Here is a 6,025-nt window from a genome sequence, read left to right as displayed (position 1 = left end):
GAGAAGTGGTTGTGAAAAGCTGGCTTAACGTGCTGTGAGCACCTACATTTGGCTTGTGTAATAAAAGGTGGATAACCCATTTCCACTTCCACAGAGTCCGGGAACTGCCCGCTGAGGTCAGGAGAGGCCAGGAAGTGGTGTAACATCCTCTAGGGACACAACTGCTCCTGGGTCTTGACCATATGAATCTGAGCTCCAAAGCCCTTCTGATCCCTACCCTAGGCGGGATCCTTCTCCCGTCTCCCAAAATAGAGTCCCCTCTATATTCCCCTCCCCCAGCCAGTTACCATCCTCCTCCCAGAAAGCTAGGATATGGAACTCTAGACTGTGGGGGCCTTAGAGGCAGTGTTTGCTGTGAGGCCAGCTTCAAGAAGCAACAAACTTTCCAGGGCCTCAAAACACTGAAGCGGATGGCGCCAGTTGGCCGGGGCGCGCCCCTTTTGTTTTGGGGGGCGATTTATGTTCTTTATAAAAATGTGGTTGGGAAAAAATAGAAAGAGCCTTGAAAACGTTGTTACAATGAAAAAGGGACAAATTAGAAGACATTTTCCGTGATCAAAGGCGGGAGGGAGAGCGCGCATGGGCATTCACAAAGCTTGACTTATTCACTCCCCTCCTTTGCAAGCCGGGGCAACAAGCGTGTCCCCCATTGACAAGGCGCCCTATTCAGACTGCAGGTGCGAAGTGGGCCGGCGCGCCCGGCCACATTATGTCAAGGTTGTTGGAGATTAGTGTTCGGCCTTAATAACTAAAGCGCTTGATTTACATTGGAAAAAAGCCCCCTCAGCCGTGAAAACAAAATCGTTGAACGCGTGATCATTGCGAGGACGGCTGATATCCTAATACTCGCATTGTCCTAGGCTGGGCCCAGGCGAGCCCTGCCTCCTCAGCAAGGGCACGGCCTGGGTTGCTGGTCGTGCACCAGGTCCCCAGATTGGGGGGGGGGGGGGGGCTGGAAAAGTGATGGGTGGAGTTTTACTGGAGCCCAAGGAAGACAGAGTGGGGGCTTCCCTGAGAGTTCAGATCTGGGCTCTCAGCTTTGGCAAAGCCTGGGATAGGAGAATCGTAGGGGCTCCGGGGCCTGAGAACAGGCCCAATGGTAGTGTCTCAGGTTGAAAGCCCTCCAGCATTACTTTGAGGGAGAGCTGGGGGACTTGTGTTGAAGTGTCATGGGCAAGAACAATTTTACTCCCAGATGATCATCTGGGGGTGACTGGAGAGCTGAAGGAACTTACAAAGGACTAAGACACACCCACTGACAGGATGCCTTCAAGAGGCACGTTGCTTTCAAGCTAAAATCTCTTCTTCCAAGAAGAGCCCATTTCAGAGAAGTGCAGAACAACGTGCAGCCCCTGCTTCTATTTCTGTTGTGTTTTCCTTGTAATTGAAGGAGGCATCTACCTTGGCCTTGGTCCTGCTTCTTTCTGTGTGGGTATTTCAAGACAGATTCCGTTCCCTCATACATTATCTGTGCCTCTCATACATCCCCTCCCCTACTCATGAAAAGGGATCCAGGGAACAAGACAGCCATCTGTGATTGGAACCTAAGAACAGGAATTTCAATATGGATATGTATCCATTCTAACTGCAATATTTTTTTGTGGAAGTCAAGCTTCTTAAAGCAAGTTCCATAAGATCTGTCTTAGAAGAGAAGGTTTGGTGGGGACAAGGTGAGAAAGCTGCTAACTATTGTCTGGCCCTGAAAAGGTCGTAAGTCAGTGCCTTGGTAGCTGACCTATCAGGGGAAGGTATAAAGGCTTTATTCATGCAGTTGCTTCAATGTTCTCAGCTCTCACAAAAGTGTTTTTATGATTCAATTTTCTTACCTCTTTTCTTAATTAAAAAGCTGAACCATTAGAATAGCACCTGCATCGTGTCCTGACGGTGCCTGCATACTAATTCCAGAGTCTTTACAACCAGTAATTATAACATAAAATCAGAGATTGAATAAAACAGAAGGATTTTGCTCCCAAAGCCCTGCTAATCCCCTTTTAAAAGGGTCCGGTGAAATAATTCAGAACAGTATCCGGAAGTTGGATTACCGCTCCTTTTTTAACTTTTTACAATGAAATGATATTTCACAGCTAAAGGAAGCTCTGTTTTTCTACAACAGTTTTTTTTTTTTTAATTGGCAGGTTTTTTGAATGATAGAAAGCATTTGACTATGGATTCCTTGCTTACTAAATGCCCTGGCAGAAAATGTAGGGGAAATTTTTACAGCATGTTTGAAACACTTAAATTTTCTCAGGTGAAAGTTGCTGATGGAGAATTGCTTATGTGCATGATGCATTAGGCGACCTTCTTCATTTGTCTTAGAGAAAATAAATAAGCAAACCTTTCAGGGGCAGATGCCTATTATTCATGACTTAGAAATATGCACATTCCAGGCAAAACACTTTTCACTAATATGCTGGGTGCATCTTTTTAACACATACTGAGTACACTGATGAGTGCAAAAGCTAGAGACCTCCATTAAACCTTGAGCAAAACCTTGCAGTGGCTGAAGCCAAGGAGCTTGAAGAAAATGGAAGCATAAGAATTTTCTCCCCAGTTCTGGCAAGGAACACTATCTTCATCTGGCTAATCTGATGTTGCATGGGCCAGCTGTCAGCCACAAACAAGAAAAATCTGAGTCATCCTTCTGATACTTTGCATAAATCATCCGATAATATTGCTGGTGGGGTTTTTTACCCCTTCTTTTTGCCATTATTCTACAACTGCATGGTACAGCCAAAACCATAGAAATTTACCCAATTTTGGTTTCTTCCCTCTGCAAACATTTCCCAAGGCTGCCCGTTCATTATGAGGTTCAGAACCATGTACAGCCCTGCCTGACTTGTTTTGAATTGATCAATATTCTTGCCCTGCATGTTGGCTCATATAAAGTCTCACTGGAGCTAAAGAAGCCAAAAAAGCAAGACAAGTTTCAAATCCATCTCCCTGGTCATATTTACATTTGATTAACTTGCATCCTGAGGTAATTTTTTTCCTTCTCTTTTTTTCTATACAGCTGTTTTGGATGTTTGCAAGGCTACTGAAAGATTCAGAGGCAAACCCCAAGACCTCTCCTAATTGTCTAATGAGTTTCTTTTTCCTGAATGGCTTTGGGATCTGAACTTTATCAAGTTCCTAGAAAACTCTCAAACATTTTCCTCATTGAAGATATTTGGGCAAAAAAAAAGCATTGCTGTCCTGATGCCCAGACAGGAAGTTAGTGACAAATGGAACATGTTATTATGGTCACCTGATGATCAAGATGTTATTAATTTTCCCAGAATGAAAATTCAGTACAAGAAAACTATGATCATAAGAAAAGGTTCTGGGGCACCTGGGTGACTCAGTAGGTAGAGCACGCAACTCTTGATCTTGGGAATGTGAGTTTGAGTCCCACCTTGGGTGTAGAGATTACTTAAAAGTAAAAATCTTCAAAAAAAAATTTTTTTAAACCCTCTTCTGATGCATTCCTGGGGAAAATGTGCTTTTGTGTGACTTTTGCCCAAGTGCTCCATCCTGGGTCACCCTCGCCCCCACTCGCATATTCCCTCCCTTCACACCCAGGTCTTAAAAAACCCAACACCTACCTCACACTAGCATCAGACACTTATTACAAAAATAAATGAACCTTTGGGCATGGCAGGCCATACAGTTTACTGCAGTGCCAGTATCTTAACAAGTCATGGGGGTGTCATTAAGACGATTGGGTTTCCCCAGCTTGGACTCACACTGAAATAAACTGATTCCCTCTAATTTTTCTCGGGCATTTTAGAAAAAAATTACACCTCTATCCTGGTGCCCTGAGGCCCCAGGCTCTGGAACTCTCTGAGAACATTAACTCACAGGGTTTCAGAACACTCATCTAGCCTCGGGGCTGCCTGGAGAGGTACGCCTTGCTATGGAGCTTGAAGCCCCCCGCGAAACCACATTTTCTAGTAGGGTCTGGAGATCGGATTCCGGGAGGAACTAGGGGATGTGTCTGAAAGATGAAGTCGGAGTCCGTAAGTGATAATAACACTAACAACAAGCACTTAACATGTAAATGTAAAGCGTTTGAAGGATTATCTTATTTAACACTCGAAAGAAGTTTGTGAGGGAGATTAGTTTAAATTCTATTTTACCAGATGAGGGCCTTCCCCTTGTGGCCGCTTTTTTCACACCCCGCGTGAAACCACAAGGAGGTTTCATCACTTATCCAGAGGCAGAGGGCCATAGTTGGACAAGCCTGAGAGACTGGCTCCTAGCCGAAGGCTTCCCGCCACGCTGGAAGTTTGTACCTGGTGCTCTGACTCGAACCACAGGGGAGGAAGCGCTCGGTGGAAATCATTAGCAGGCTAAGATACCCCCAAATTGTCCTTGGAGTGGGAGGCGGGTAACCTACCCTCGGTGGGAGGCGGGTTACCCCCAGAGGACACGTGGCTTTGTCTCTAGGGTGAGGCCGGGCAAGGGCACTTGGGGACCAGTGAGATCAACCCTCCGCCAAAGGTTACACCATTCACTATTCGGCCAAAAAATAATGGTTTCTGGAAAGAAGCCTGAGGTCTCCTAGCGTCAGGGTCGCTGAAATGTCCCAGAGCACGACTAGCACTGGATACCAAGAGCAGCCATCCCTCCTCGCACTCTCTTCTCTCTCCACTCCCAGGAGTGGTTCGAGCCGAAATTCCCTGGTGCGCGCGCCGCACAACTCTACCCTGAGAGGGACGCGGAGGGCGGGTGAAAGGCCTGGCCTTGGGCTCTCTCTTTGCGCGAACGGAGCAAAGCGGTGACTTGGGGGCTCCTTCCTCCTAATTCCCACCTGCTCCCCAGCACAGTGACTGTCGGTGAAAGGGCTTTAATGAGTGCTCTCTCAGGGAGGCCGAATAGGGGAGACTGAAGCAGCAGTAGAAGAGGCCCCTCTAACTTGTCCCTGAGCCACAGAAGGGGGTCCTTTCCTGGAGAGGGACGGGAGGGGGCGCAAATCCCAGTACTAATATCCTATGGCCCTCCCACCCCGCCGTTCCCAGCGACTCAGACAGGTCTTGGCAGCCCCAGGGGCCTTCCCCTTGTGGCCGCTTTTTTCACACCCCGCGTCGCCCTCTTGCCTTTGCGTGCTGGGGTCCTTCCCCCAACTCTTTCAGGACTGCAGCCTTTGCCCCAAGAGCTGCTTCTCCAAGGTGTTCTCTAAGGCGACCTAGCACTCCAACCCCACCAGCTGTGTCCCCATCCCTAGCCGGACCCACCGAAACTAGTTGAAAGAGGCCAGGCGGCGGCCAGGGGTGGACGCGGCGCCTGCGCAGGAGGGGGGAGGGTGGGGCGAGGCGTCTCCGGAGCCCTCCAGGCGCAGCGAGCTCCCTGGTGGTGGTGGGAAGGCTCTGACGATTCAAGAGGTTCTGATACATCTGAAATAATTTCTCTAGTGGCAGGACCAAAAACGACTTCCGCACCCGACGCTAAAACCCACTTGGAGATCCCAGTCAGGCCCCGGGAAGAGTCCTTGTGGGCTGTGGCCGGTCCAACGGCCTGGTCTTCCGCAGCCCTCTTGAAGGGAGCCTTGGGTCTGAGCCTCCGCTACTCCAGGAGGGAGTGGGATCCAGCTAGGAAGACTCCTGCGGGCAACTTGCCCGAGGTACCCATCAGTGCTTAAGCACGGCTTGACGCCAGCTCACCCTTTTTTCTGTCCCAGTGTTTATTCCCGACAGCCATTAGGCTTTTGTCTGGCCAGTCAAAGGTGGTTTGGGAGAGGGTGCGCCTCCGTCGGAGCAGTGGGAAGGCTACCTTTCCAGAAGACGTTGAGAGCGTCGGTTTACTTTGGCCCCTTCTGTGATGTAAATTGGTTGATGAATGTCAGTGTTGCTGGGGTGAAATTGGGGGCGAGGGAGGCCTCCTTCACAATGGCCTCTTTAGTGGGTCCCTCCCTTTTGCTGCCCCAAACTACAAGGCTTCAGAGGTGTTTCTGTAAAACCGTGAGGGAAGTCAGGGAAAAGGACTGGAGGCTTCAGGAGGGCCCCAAATCTCTCCCTAGATGATGAAGCAATAACAGGACACTCGAATT

Source organism: Ursus arctos, unplaced genomic scaffold (assembly GCF_023065955.2).
Source record: "Ursus arctos isolate Adak ecotype North America unplaced genomic scaffold, UrsArc2.0 scaffold_20, whole genome shotgun sequence".
Classification (NCBI taxonomy): Eukaryota; Metazoa; Chordata; class Mammalia; order Carnivora; family Ursidae; genus Ursus; species Ursus arctos.
The sequence above is the reverse complement of the archived record's forward strand: the minus strand, read 5'-3'. Positions refer to the sequence as shown.